Source organism: Felis catus, chromosome D1, assembly GCF_018350175.1.
Source record: "Felis catus isolate Fca126 chromosome D1, F.catus_Fca126_mat1.0, whole genome shotgun sequence".
NCBI lineage: Eukaryota > Metazoa > Chordata > Mammalia > Carnivora > Felidae > Felis > Felis catus.
The window spans coordinates 98,275,292-98,290,782 of NC_058377.1; the positions used below are offsets into that span (position 1 = coordinate 98,275,292).

The 15,491-nt window shown below is 40.2% G+C and overlaps 1 long non-coding RNA gene across 5 annotated transcripts in view; it reads right to left on the bottom strand.

The window, feature by feature from the left end:
- Nucleotides 1–15,491, bottom strand: part of LOC109492130 — a 79,231-nt gene that overhangs the window by 21,168 nt on the left and 42,572 nt on the right. The window contains exon 3 of one of the 5 annotated variants that reach the window (XR_006586590.1): nt 708–1,705. The exons of 3 other annotated variants lie outside the window; for them this stretch is intronic. This is a non-coding gene — a long non-coding RNA (uncharacterized LOC109492130). Of the gene's footprint in view, nt 1–707; nt 1,706–14,475; nt 14,900–15,491 lie in introns of those variants that run through there. One more of the 5 variants, XR_006586589.1, reaches the window with a different exon arrangement.

Here is a 15,491-nt window from a genome sequence, read left to right on the forward strand (position 1 = left end):
AAAATGATAATTTTACCATTATGCAGTCTTGCATAACCACCACCACAATCAAGATACTCAACTGAACCATCACCTCAAGAATCCTTTATGTTAACCCTTTATGGCCACAAACAGGCTCTTTTTCCCATCCCTAAACTCTGTTTTTCATTTCTAAAATTTTGTCATTTCAAAAAACATTATATCGATGGAATCATACAGTATGTAACCTTTGGGATTGGCTTTTTTCTCTCAGTATGATTTCTTTTGGGTTCCTCCAAGTTGTATTTATCAGTTCATTCTTTTTACTACTGAGTAGTATTCCATGGTATGGATGTACCACAAGTGGTTTGATCATTCACTTACCGAAGGACATTTGGGTAGTTTCCAGTTTTTTGGCTATTACAAATACAGCTATTACCAATACATGAACATATGAATGTTCATGTACAAATACCTGCATGAAAATAAGTCTTCCTTAAATGCCCACAAGTCAAATGCCCACAAGTATAATTGCTAGGTTATACAGTAAATTTTCGGTTTTGAAAGGAACTGGCAAACTATCTTCCAGAGTGACTTTACCATTTTATATTTGTACCAGCAATGTATGACTGATCTCAAAAGCATTTGGTGTTATCACTATTTTTCATTTTAACTGAATTTACTTTTATGTATATTACCATTTTATTTATTTATAATATTCTTATATTTATGGCAAATAGTATTTGTTTTGCTTTTATAGAGGTGATATAAAATTTTATTTAAAAATAAAATGGGGGGGGCACCTGGGTGGCTTAGTCAACTAAGCGTCCAACTCTTGATTTTGGCTCAGATCATGATTTCAAGGTCCGTAAGTTCGATCCCTCAGTAGGACTCTGTGCTAACAGTGTGGAGCTTCCTTGGGATTCTCTCTCTCTCTCCTCTCTCTCTCTCTCTCTCTCTCTCTCTCTCTCTCTCTCTCCTCTCTCCCTCGCTCTGCCACTCCCCCATTTGTGCTCTCACTCTCTCTTTCAAAAATAAATTTACAATTAAAATAAAATAATAAATAAAATAAAATTAGGTCTTAAAAAGTAAGTTGTATCAAAGGAAAATATGAAGTAACAGTTCCAGTGTATATGTTGATGGCAAAAATCATGAACTTGGTGCATAAACGTGTGAAGTTCAGGAAGCTCTACCAGGATTTATCAGCATTATGGGTTAAATAGGTTTTTTGTGGCCCAGCCATTTTGTTTATATACAAAATATTCCAAATAATTGATCCACAGTAAAATTTTGGAACACACAACAGTATGTTGGAATCCATTCCCCCTAACTTATATTGCTTCATTTTTTCAGAGTATCTTCCATATTATCTACTGAATGGGAAACTCCACAAAGACAAGGATTCTGTCTTCTACCTCTTATAAGTTAGCACTTAATACATCAATAAGTGCTTCGTGATTACTTAAATGCATGGTAAGAATTCCTAGGAATATTGAAATTGCTTTATTATGACAGATTGTTACGTTGGCAGTCCCCAATGAGCCACGCCTCTTGGTAGTTGAGCCCTTGAGTAATACCTTCACAGTAATACCACACTGACTCTATACTTATCCAGAGCCTTTGACATTAGCAAGTGTGACACAAGCAGAGGCTTGATAAGTGCTTGCATGTCAGGGCTTGTCCTCTTGGAATGCTCCTTCCTGGAATGCAGCTGCCATGTGGGAAGATAGTCCAGCAAACTATCCTGCTGGAGAGAGAGAGAGACCACATGGAAATGCATAAGGCCACATATGGAGAACCGAGGTGCCCAGTCAAGTTCTCAACCACATTTGGTGGTCAACCACACGAATGACCCTCACTAGCAACATATGGGGCAGAGCTACCCAATCAGGCCACTGAATCATGAGAAATATATCACTTCTGTTGTAAGCCATTAATCTTTGGCATGGCTGATTATATAGCAATAGATAACAGATACACTTATGCTGCCCAGGCTAGGGGAAGGAGATGCTTCCACAACTGGCAGTGAATCGATGACAATGGGTTTTGGACAGTTGTAGAAAACTGAGAAGACACAAGCAGAGGAAAGACAAAAAGAGGACAGGAAAGAACCTAGTCAGGTTGGGCTTATTTTTAAAGTTCAGGATTTTAGGGGCGCCTGGCTGGCTCAGTTGGAAAAGCATGCAACTCTTGATCTTGTGGTCTTGAGTTTGAGCCCCATGATGGGTGCAGCAATTGCAAAAAATAAATAAATAAACTTTAAAGTTCAGGATGTTTAAATCAAGGAGCTATAACATTTAACAGCCTAAATTTCCTCATGATCACTTAGGCCAGGAATGGCTAATAAGCAACCTGAATACCTTCTCTCTCCATTTCCAGGCCCATGGCAGACATCACCAAGTGATCACAGAACTCTCTCCTCAGGAACTTAGCACAGTCTCTGGATGTCTCTCAGCACACCCTCCTGACCGCCACTAAGCAATTACCCAGACTTGGCACAGGATGTGAAACCAATCTCCATCTCCAACGTCTACCATTATTTTACTCATAAATGATTCTAGGACCTAAGAGATTTATTTGTGGATCTAGTCACAGAGCTGAAAAGCAAAGGTAGGACTAAACGTCCAGACTCCTGAAGAGCTTTGAAATTGGTCACATCTGGGTTTAAGGCCAGGCTCTGACACTTTTTACTTATGTTTCTATCTTAGACAAGTTAGTTAACTTCTCATTGTTTCGATTTCCTCATCTATAAACAGGGATAATATATCTTTTAAGTGTTGAGCATTGGAGAACTCCTTATGTTTTTTAAGTTTATTCACTTAAGTAATCTCTACACCCAGAGTGGGGCTTAAACTCACCCTGAGATCAAGAGCCACACACTCTCCTGACTGAGCCAGCCAGGCACCCCAACAGGGGTAAAATTTTTACCTCACAAAGTTGCTGTGAGAGTTAAATTACTTCATATATTTTATGTAAAAACACTGACCACCATGCCTGGCATGCAGTGGGCTCTCAGAGTACAGTGTCTTTCCAACAAATAGCAAGGAGTGCCTGGAAGAGACAATTTAGGGCTTTAAATCTGACTCATAAGAATGAGCAAAGGGAAATTCAACATACTCTGTCCATAGCAGAGAAGATACTCTGTCCATAGCAGGTGGGCATCAGAACCAGTGGGGAAAGAGGCGCCTGGGTGGCTCAGTCGGTTAAGTGTCCAGCTTTGGTCCAGGTCATGATCTTGCAGTTCGTGGGTTCGAGTCCCGCATCAGGCTCTATGCTGACAGCTCAGAGCCTGAAGCCTGCTTCGGATTTTGTGTTTCCCTCTCTCTCTGCCCCTCCCCTGCTTGTGCTCTGTCTCTCTCTTTCTCTCTCAAAAATAAATAAACATTTAAAAATTAAAAAAAAAAAAAAAGAACCAGTGGGAGGACTGAAAAGTAGAGAAGCAGCAAGTGACCAGAGGGTGCCTGAGAGAAATATCTCTGCTCTCTGTGTGTTGGAGGTAGCAGCAATAAATCCTCCTTTAATCTACCAGTGCCACTCTCTACTCCATGATAATTGCCTAATAATTTTTCCATTTATCTAAAATATGGAAACAGGGACATGAGAACATGCTACTGAAGCCCTGGCTATCACAAAAGTTTCTCAGCAAAGCAAAAGTTGTTCTCCAAGTTTGGGTCTCATTCTTCCTGCCTGGACAACTCCTGTAGCTGCATTAAGACACCCTGAGCCTCCTTGCTCTCTCTCCTGAAGTCCTTGAGGAATACCCCCAAAGCTCCACTCACATCTCTCCCCAACCTGCCCTTTCATTTGCTTAAGGGCCTTGCCAGGCTGTGAGGTCCCAGGTGAGAAGGCACTCACTAATCCATTGACCAAGAAAAGAACCACAGTGCACTTACTGACTAACCCTAGTTCATCTTGAAGAGGAGGGTCCCAGTCTTGCTGGAGGAGGCCAGCCTTCCCACAATTCCTCCCTACTCTAGGCAGGATTATTTGGTTGCAAGCAACAGAAATAAACCTTGGCTAACTTCGACAAGAGGGTGTATTGGGAGGATGAGGCCAGCTCACATAATCAAGAGACAGCTGACAATGAGGTTGGTGGAGCTGGGAACAATGACAGCCATGACATCCTGGAGTAGGAGCCAATCAACCATCTTGTTAGAACACTGTTACCTGCTTCTTTCACAACATTTTTTTATCTTTCTGCCATTCTGGTGAAGATCCCAAGTCCTTGAATCTGATTGGCTTGGCTTGAGCAAAATGCCTTCTCCTTTGCCAACTTGATTGACAGCCCAACTGAGACTGCAACCAATGGGGCACAAGTAATTGTACCAAACTGAAAATGGCTTTGTTACCAAAAGAACGAAGCAGAATGGTGGACTGAAAAGTTGGATAGTGTAGCCAAAACTTACACGTGTCTAAAACACCCCCCATTTTCTTCCCCACTTACATAATTCACTTAGATTCCAGGTGCTGTGTATGAATAAAAGTTGGCAGAACTGTAAACCGAAGCTGGGCATAAACCAGCTGAAGGAAACTCGGTTGGAGAAGAAATTGGGCTTTTGGGGTCAGAAGACCCAAGGTCTTGTTCCAGCACTGCTACTAATTGTGACCTTTGTTTCTCCATCTAAGCAATGAGATAAGCAGTGATCTATCCAGCAGGTCATTATAAACATCAAAACAGATAATGTACTTCAAGGCACTTTGAAGGCTGTTAAACATGCAAACTTGAAGGACTGTTACTGGCCTGTCTGGGTTTTTATAATTTATTTTACAGATTGCATCATATCAACTACTTAACCTGAGATTGTGTTTGGCCAGAAGCAGTGCGGTTCTGACCTTAGCTGGCAGATGCGCTGCAGTGAAGCCAGATGAAGGAGAGATAGCCCTGCAGGTAATGCAGTGGGCAGTCTTATTTCAACCTACTTTGCAATGCAATGATCTTGAGGAAATATTAGGATGCATTTCATAGAGAGTTCTTACCAACTCAGAAAAATCAACTCCAGTGAGAGCCAAGAAATAGAAAACTGCCAGGGTGTAGGAAATAGCCATTTGGAAGAACGCATCAGATATTCAATATTCAACACAGAATTGAGTGGCAATGTAGCATAGTCGCTCAGAACACGAGCGTTGAGTCATGAAGACCTGAGTTTGAACTCTAGCCACGTCCCTTGCTTCATCTTTACAAGCATGGTAATAATCCATTCAACAAATATTTATTGAGGACTTATTAAATGCCAGGTATTATTTTAGGCACTGGTCATACAATAGTGACCAATATAGATTTAAAAACCTTGCCCTCATGGACTTTACATTTTATAAACAACAACACAAAACTAAAACGTATGGTATATCACATGGTGATCAATGCTATGGAGAAAATAAAGCATGGCAGGAGGCCAGTAGGTGATTGGGGAAGAGCCATTGTAATCTATAGGATGATCAGGGAAAGCCTCGCTCTGATGGAAACATTTGAACCAAGAGATAAAGGAAGGGAAGAACTGGACTAGCCAGATGTCTGAGGGAAGACTATTCCAGACAGAGAGGATAGCAAGTGCAAAGGCCTGGTCATGAGAGAACAACTGGATGGTCCAAGGTGGCCAGGACGGTAGGAGGTGAGTCTGTGGCTGGAGAGAAGATGGACGTCAGAACAGAGTATTGGAGATGGGGCCAATACATAGGGCCTGACACTTCGGCTTTTACTCTGAGTGAGATGGGGAGCCACTGCAAGGTTCTGAGCAGGAAAGTAACAACCTAATTTAAATTTTGAAAGCTAATTTGAGCTGCTGTGTGGTGGACAAGAGCAGCAGAAGAAAACGGGTTAGGGAACTATGGCATAAATCCATGTGAATCTTCTAGTTTCTGGCCCAGCATGTAAAGAGCTTGGAAGTTGCCACTCTGTCTTAACACTCAGTAAAAAGCTGAATAAATTGAAAAAGCAATGATCCTTCTTAGATCTGTCAGAGAAATCAGGTCTCAGGACAAACCACCGCTGCCACAATTTGGGGAGACATACAGGTGAAAAAATATAATCACAACTCATCACAGCAGAGATCACCAGCAGAAACCTTATGGGAACCAGTGCTCAGGTAGGAAAATGTATACTTTGACAAACTGCTGGAGGCTCTGTGTGGACAAGTCTGAAAGTTAAAAACTCCAGGGGGACCATGTCTCTGAGGGGTACCCACACTTTTGTGAGTTTTACCTCCAGGAATTCAACCAGGTTCTCATAGTAAATGTTGGAGAAAAATTCCCTCCGGCTTCTGGCATGGGTTAAGGAAAAAAACATCTGATATATGCCAGAGTATTGTGTTCTTCTGAACGAGGCTTTCCCTCAAGAGAAACTGTTTTACTAGAGCCTAAACTATGGGAGATTTTCCAAGAGCCTAACCAACACATAGGAGGGGAAATACTCAACTCCAGCCTCTCTAGCCATCCTGTGCTACTTAAGACAGTGAGGGGCTAAGAAGCACTTGTAAAATTCAGTCTAAAGGTACAAGCTCAATAAAAGACTAAGACCTAATCACAGAACTTTAGAACACTTTCCTCCTCCCACAGCTACATACTACAGTTCCTTTTACCTCTTACATTATGTCCAGCCATCGAGAAAAAAAATTACAAGGCATACTAAAAAGCAAAAAACACAGCTTGAAGAGATAGAACATGCATCAGATAGAACGTGAACCAGACTCAATGGTGGTAGGGATGCTGGAATTATCAGACTGGGAATTTAAAACAACCACGATTAATATGCTAAGAGCTCTAGTGGATGAAATAGACAGCATGCAAGAACAGATGGGAAATGCAAGCAGAGAGATGGAAGTTCTAAGAATGAATCAAAAAGAAATGCTCTAGAGATTTTTTTTTTTAAACTGTAACAGAAATGAAGACTGTCTTCAATGGGCCCACCAGTAGATTGACACAGCTGAGGAAGGAATCACTGAGCTTGAGGGATCTCCATAGACACTTTTGAGATTGAAAAGTAAGGAGGGGTGCCTGGGTGGCTCAGTAAAGTGCTGATTCTTGATTTCAGCTCAGGTCATGATTTCATGGTTCGTGAAATGGAGCCCTACATGGGGCTCTGCACCAGCAGCATGGAGCCTGCTTGGGATTCTCTCTCTCCCTCTCTCTCTCTGTCCCTCCCCCGCTCGCTCTCTCTCTCAAAATAAGTAAATAAACATTTCAAAAAATATATTTAAAAAAATAAAAAAGGAAAAAAAAAGAAAAGGAAAGGAAAAAAAAAAGATTTGGGGGGGGGGGCGCCAGGGTGACTCAGTGGGTTGAGCATCCAACTTTGGGCTCAGGTCATGATCTCACAGTTCATGGGTTTGAGCCCCATGTTGGGCTCTGCACTGACAGCTCAGAGCCTGGAGCCTGCTTGAATTCTGCGTCTCCCTCTTTCTGTCCCTCCCCTGCTTGTGCTCTGTTTCTCTCTCGCTCGCTCTCTCTCTCAAAAATAAATAAACATTTAAAAAAAAATAAGGAAAAAAGACTGGGAAAAAAACAGGACAGAATATCCAAGAATTGTGTGACAACTACAAAAAATATAACATACATGTAATGGGAATAGCAGAAGGAGAAAAGCAAGAGAGAAAGCAAAAAGGAGAAATATTTGAAGCAATAATGACTGAGAATTTCCTCAAATTAATATCAGAAACCAAACCACAGATCCAGGAAGCTCAGAAGGCATCAAGAAGGATAAATGCCTCCCCAAAAAAACCCACCCCAAAACAAAACCAAAACGCTGTACTTACGGCATGTTATACTAAATGCAGAAAATTGGAGCATCTGGCTGGTTCAGTCAGTTAAGCATCTGACTCAGCTAAGGTCATGATCTCACAGTTTGGGAGTTCAAGCCCCACATCAGGCTCTCTGCTGTCAACACAGAGCCTGCTTTAGATCCTCTATCCCCACCTCTTTCTGCCCCTCCTCCATTTGTTCTCTCTCTCTCTCTCTCTCTCTCTCTCTCTCTCTCTCTCAAAATAAATAAAACTTTTAAAAATTCAGACAATCAAAGGTAAAGAAAAAAATTTAGAAGAAAAAAAAACACCTTACCTATAGAGAAGCAAAGGTAAGAAATACATCCAACATCTCTTCAGAGCAATGCAAGTAAGAAAAGAGTAGAATGGGGCACCTGAGTGGCTCAGTCGGTTAAGCGTCCGACTTCAGCTCAGGTCATGATCTCATGGTTCATGAGTTCGAGCCCCGCATCGGGCTCCGTGCTGACAGCTCAGAGCCTGGAGCCTGCTTCGGATTCTGTGTCTCCCTCTCTCTCTCTGACCCTACCCCTGCTCATGCTCTGTCACTTTCTCTCTCAAAAATAAATGAAGGTTAAAAAAAATTAAAAAAAAAAAGAAAAGAGTAGAATTCAATATTTAAAATACAGGGAGAAAAAAAAACCCTCACCAACCTAGAATTCAGTACCCTATGAAATTATCCTTCAAAACTAAAGGGGTTTATATTTGTTGCTAGTACATTTGCCTTGCAAGAAATATTAAAAGACGGTCTTAAAGAAAAGAAAAATAAAATGGGTCAAAAATTTATATCTACAGGGTGCCTGGGTGGCTCAGTCAGTTAAGTATCTGACTCTTGGTTTCAGCTCAGGTCATGATCTCATGGTTCATGGGTTGGGCCACTTGTTGGGCTCCTTGCTGACAGTGTGGAGCTTCCTTGGGATTCTCTCTCTACCTTTCTCTCCGTCCCTTCCCTCTCTGCTCGCTCATTCTCTCTCTCTCTCTCTCTCTCTCTCTCTCTCTCTCTCTCTCTCTCTCAAAAATGAATAAATAAATGTTTTTTAAAACACCTTACACCTACAAAAATAAAGGAAGAGCATGGGAGAAGGAACAAGTGAAGGTAAAAATAAGAATGTTTAATTTTCTTATCTTAATTGATCTTACACAACAGTTTGCTCAAAATAATAATAGCAACAATGTTTTCAATTGTGTAGGTGTGTATGTGTGCTCACATGCTTATGTGTAAGTAAAGGGATGACAGCAATGATACAAGGGATGAGAGGAGGGAATTAGAACTATTTTGTTATTATAAAATACCTGCACTACCAATGAAGTGGTACAGTGTTATTTGAAAGTGGAATTGGATTAGTTGTAAATATATATTGCAAACACTAGGCCACTAAAAGGGGTAAAAAAAAGCAAGTATAACTGATATGCTAAGAATGAAGAGAAAATGGAATCATATAATATACTCAGTTAAAACCACAAAAGGAAGAAAAGAAGTAAAAGACAAAAATAGGAATGAAGAAAAAGAATAGTAAATAACAAACAGTAACAAATATGGTAGCGATTAATTCAACTATGTCAATCATCACTTTAAACATCAATGGTTGAGGGGCACCTGGGTGGCTCAGTCAGTTGAGCGTCTGACTTTGGCTCAGGTCACAATCTCATGGCTCGTGGGTTTGAGCCCCGTGTTGGGCTGTGTGCTGGCAGCTCGGAGCCTGGAGACTGCTTTGGATTCTGTGTCTCCCTCTCTCTCTGCCCCTCCCCTGCTTGTGCTCGCTCTCTCTCTCTCTCTCAAAAATAAATAAATATTTTTAAAAATGTTTTTAAAAAATCAATGGTTTAAATAAATGAATTAAAAGGCAGGGATTGTCAGAGTGGATCAAAAAATAAGACTCAACAATATGTTGTCTACAAGAAACCAACATTAATATAAACACATATATAGATTAAAAATAAACAGATGGGGAAAGATATACCATACTAACACTAATCAAAATAAAGCAGACATAGCTATATTAATTTCAGACAGAATAGACTCCAGAGCAAAGAAAGTTATCAGGGAAAAGAGGAGCATTATATAATAGTAAAAGGGTCAATTCTCCAGGAAGACATATCAGTCCTTAGTGTATACATGCTTAACAGTAGAGTGTCAAAATATGTGAGGCAAAAAGCGATAGAACTGCAAAAAGAAATAGATGAATCCACTATTATGGTTGGAGATTTCAACACTCCTTTATCAGAAATGGACAGATCCAACAGGCTAAAAATCACTACTGTTGAACTCAACAGTGCTGTTGAACTCAACAGCACCATCAATCAACTGTATATAATTGACATCTATAGACTACTTCATCTAGCAACAGCAGAATTCACATTCTTCTCAAGTTGACACGGAACATTCACCAATATAGACCACATTCTGGAACATAAAACACACATTAACAAATTTAAAAGAACAGAAATCATACAGTATCTGCTCTGAGACCACAGTAAAATTAAACTAGAAATCAATTATGGAAAGATAACTGGAAAATCCTCAAATACTTAGAGATTAAACAACATACTTCTAAGTAACACACAGGCTAAAGAAGAACTGTTGAGAGAAATTTTGAACTAAATAAAAGTTAAAGTACAACATATTAAAATTTGTGGCATGCAGGAAAAACAGAACTTAGAGAGAAATTGATAGCATTGAATGCATGTATTAGAAAAAAAAGAAAAGATCCAAAATCAGTCATCTAAGCTTCCCCTTTTTTTTTTTATTTTTTTTCAACGTTTTTTATTTATTTTTGGGACAGAGAGAGACAGAGCATGAACGGGGGAGGGGCAGAGAGAGAGGGAGACACAGAATCGGAAAAAGGCTCCAGGCTCCAAGCCATCAGCCCAGAGCCCGACGCAGGGCTCGAACTCACGGACCGCGAGATTGTGACCTGGCTGAAGTCGGACGCCTAACCAACTGCGCCACCCAGGCGCCCCTAAGCTTCCACTTTTTAAAAACCTAGAAAAAGAAGAGCAAATGAAATCCCAAGTAAACAGAAAGAAAGAAATAATAATAATTAGAGCAGAAATTAATGCAGTTGAAAATAGGAAATCAATAGAGAATTTGACAAAATCTGTTTCTTTGAAAAGATAAATAAAACTGATAAGTCTCTAGCCAGGCTATGTAAAAAAAGAGAGAGAGGATACAAATCAGAAATGAAAGAGAGGACATCACTACAGATCCCATGGACAGTGAGAAGATAAGCAAAGGATATTCTGAATAACTCTATGCCCACAAATTTGATAACCTAGATGAAACAGGCTAATTATTTGAAAGAATCTGCCAAAACTGACACAAGAAAAAATAGACAATACAAACAGGCTTATGAATATTAAGGAAATCACATCAGTAAGTGACAACCTTCCAAAACAGAAAGTAGGCTCCTATGGATTCACTGGTGAATTCTAGTAAACATTTAAGGAAGAAATTATACTAATTCTGTACAATTTCTTTCAGAAAATAGAAGCAAAGGGAATACCCCCTAACCCATTCTGTGAGGCTAGCCTTACCCCAATACTAACACCAGACAAAGACATTACAGAAAAGAAAACTACAGATCAGTATCTCTCATGAACACAGATGCAAAAGTCCTCAACACAGTATTAGCAAGTCTAGTCCAACAATGTATAAAAAGAATTATACACCAAGACCAAGTGAGATTTATCCCAGGTACACAAGGCTTGTTCAACAATCAAAAATCAATTAATGTAACCCATTACATCAATAGGCTAAAGAAGAAAAGTCACATGATCATATTGGTAAACAAAGGAAAAGTATTTGACAAAATCAAACACTCATTCATGATAAAAACTCTCAGCAAACCAGGAATAGAGGGGAATCTTCTCAACTTGATTAAAAATATCTTCAAAAAACCTACAGCTAATATCATACTTAATGGTAAGAAACTGGAAGATTTCCCAGTAAGATCCAGAATAAAGCAAGGATGTCCCCTCTTGCCATTCCTTTTCAATATCATACTAGAAGTCCTAACTAATGTAATAAGACAAGAAAAGGAAATTAGGAGGGAAGAAATGAAACTCTCTTTGTTTACATATGACATGATTGTCTATGTAGAGAATGTGAAATATTCAACAGCAACAAAAAACTCCTGGAACTTATCATCCATTACAGCAAGTTTTCAGGATACGATGTTAATAAACTAAATTAATCACTTTCCTATGTACCAGCAATGAACAAGTAGAATTTGAAAATTAAAACAGGATACTTTTTATATGAGTACTCTTTAAAAATGAAATACTTAGGTGTAAATCTTACCAAAATGTGTACAAGTTTTATATGAAGTACATATAGGAGGAACAAAACAGGGAGCCAAAAAGTATACCTGCATAAATACAGTCAACTGATCTTTGACAAATAAGAACAGGCAATACAAATGGAGAGAAGATAGTCTTTTCAACAAATGGTGCTGAAACAACAGGACATCACATGACAAAAAATTGAATCTAGACACAGACCCCACACCCCTCTCAAAAAGAAACTGGAAATGGCTCATAAAGTAGCTGAAGGCACATTAAAAAAAAAAAAAAAAAGATTATAGGGGCGCCTAAGTGGCTCAGTTGGTTAAGTGTCTGACTTCAGCTCATGTCATGATCCCGCAGTTCATGGGTTGCAGCACAGCATCAGGCTCTGTGCTGACAGCTCAGAGCCTGGAGCCTGCTTCAAATTCCGTGTCTCCCTCTCTCTCTGCCCCTCCCCTGCTCATGCTCTGTCTATCTCTTTCTCTCAAAAATAAATTAAAAACATTTAAAAATATTTTTAAAAAGACTAGAGACCTAAATAGAAAACACAAAGCTATAAAATTCCCAGAAGATAACATGGAAGAAATTCTACATAATCTTTGGTTTAACGATGCCCTTTTAGATACAACACCAAAGGCACGATCCATGAAAGAATAACTGACAAGCTGGACTTCATTAAAATTAAAAACCTCTGCTCTGTGACAGACACTGTGAAGAGAAGCCACTGTCTGGGATATAATATTTGCAAAATACATGTCTGATAAAGACTATTATCCAAAATATACAAAGAGCTTTTAAAACTCAACAATAAGAAAACAAACAACCTGATTAAAAATGGGCCAAAGACCTTAACAGACATCTCCCCAAAGAAGATATACAGATGGCAATCAGCACACGAAAAGGTGCTCCACATCGTATGCCATTAGGGAAATTATAATAATGAGATACCACTGCTCATCTATTAAAATGGCCAAAATCCAGAATACTGACCATATCAAACACTGCTAAGAACCCTCATCACTACTGACGGGGTGCAAAATGGTACAGCCACTTTGAAGACAGTTTGGCGGTTTCTTACAAAACTAAACATACTTTTTTCTTTTTTTTATTTTTATTTTAGAGAGAGAGAAAGAGAGAGTACATGCAGGATAGAGGGGCAGAGGGAGAGAGAGAGAGACAGAGAAACTTAAGCAGGCTTCACATTCAGCTTGGAGTCCATCATGGGGCTCAATCCCACACCCTGGGATCATGACCTGAGCCAAAATCAAGAGTCAGACACTCAACCAACTGAGCCACCCAGGTGCCCCAAAACTAAACATACTCTTACCATACGATCCAGCAATCACACTCCTTGTTATTTACCTAAAGGAACTGAAAACTTATGTCCATACAAAAACCTGTTTAGAGCAACTTTATTCATAATTACCAAAACTTGGAAGCAACCAAGATGCTTTTCAGTAGGGATAAATCGTGATACATCCAGACAATGGGATATTATTTAGCAGTAAAAAATTATCAAGCCATGAAAAGACACAGAGGAATTTGAGCTGTATATCACTAAGTAAAAGAAGCCACTTTAAAAAGGCAACATACTGTATGATCCCAACTACATGATGTTCTGGAAAAGGCAAAACTATGGAGGCAGTAAAATGATCAATCAATGCTTGGGGCACCTGGGTGGTTCAGTTGGTTGAGTGTCCCAATCTTGATTTCAGCTCAGGTCATGATCCCAGGTCATGGGATCAAGCCCTCCATCAGGTTCCATGCTGAGCGTGGAATCTGCTTGGGATTCTCTCTCTCCCTCCTTCTGCCCCTCTCCCCCCTCCTCTCTCTCTCCCCCTCTCTTTCTCTAAAATTTAAAAAAAAAAATTTTTTTTTAATGATCAATAGTTTCCAGGAGCTGGGGGAGGTAGGAGGGAGGGATGGATAGGCAGCGCAGAGAGGATTTTAGGGCAGTAAAATTATTCTGTATGATACTCTAATGGGATACATGTCATTACACACTTGTCAAGACCCACAGAATTTGAATCACCAAGAGTGAACCCTAATGTAAACTGTGGATTTGGGGTGACAGTGATGTGTCAATGTATCTTCATTAATTGTAACAAACGTACCACTCTGCTGAGGGATGTTGATAAATGGGGGAGCCTGTGGAGGCAGAGGCAGGAGGTATAGGGAAACTCTCTGAACCTTCCACTCAATTTTGCTGTGAATCGAAAACTGCTCTCAAAAATCAAGTCTGTGTTTTAAAAATCCTGTTGATGGCAGCTGGGGCAAAAGTGGTACCTTTGGAAGTGGGGAGAAGGGGTTAGATTCTGGGTATATTTTCAAAGAAGAGCCAACAGAATTTTTTTTTAACATGTATTTATTTTTGAGAGATGGAGAGAAACAGAGCACGAGTGGGGGAGGGGCAGAGAGAGGGACACACAGAATCCGAAGCAGGCTCCAGGCTCCGAGCTGTCAGCACAGAACCCGACGAACTCACAGACCTCGAGATCCCGAACTCATGGGACCGCGAGATCATAACCCCAGCTGAAGTCTGATGCTCAATTGCTCAATCGACTGAGCCACCCAGGCACCCCCCAGAAGAGCCAAGAGAATCGCCAACGGATTGGTTGTGCAACATGAAGACAAGAGAAGAATCAGTACGCGGCCTCTGCAAGACACCGTAAGACAATGACGTCGTACGATGACAAGCACATACTAGACATCAGGCAAATACCAAAATCCCCTAAAATCTCAGAAGAGATGATGGTCCTCCACAAGGCAATGTCTTCATTAGGTAACTTGTGGGGGTAGGGCTCAAGACAACCAAAACACTCGAAAGTAGAGGGTGGCTAAGCTCTAGTCAACTCCAGTAAGCCCTCTTTTGTATGCAGTATTTTCTTGTGGTCAGCAGCTCAGTTCTGGAGAAAGGAGATAAAGTACGAACAGAGAAAAAGAATGATTCATCCCAGGACCAGTACATGATAATAACGCCACAAGTAACACTTATTACTAATCACAGTGGCAATACTAGCTAGATGGGCGGAATGCCATGTGCTATGGAAGCCATATGCAAGGCCAGCATCTTCACTGTAGTGTCACAGCCTGAAGCTTGAGGTGAAGATCTGTGTTAAGGTGTGAAAGAAAGCCAAAGGATTAGTTCTCTAAACATTGACTGTCGATTCCCAAAGAATACAATTCTACTTTAGTTGGAAATTTCCTATCATCTTTCACTATGGATTAGGCACAATGTATTTCTCCAGTGCTGAAATTAGCCCAGCAAGATCAGTATTTTGTGTCCATTTTACAGATGGGAAAAGTAAGGCTTACACAAGGGGATCGCTAGCTAAGGAGTTGCGAACCTGGGTTCAAACCCAAGCCTGTGTGTCTCCAAAGCTCATGTACATACCACTCTGCCTCACTTCTGTTTTGCTAACAATAGCCAACCTTCACTGAGCACCTACCTTGTGCCAGGCCCTGGCATATATAAATATGAACTATGACCATCCCCAC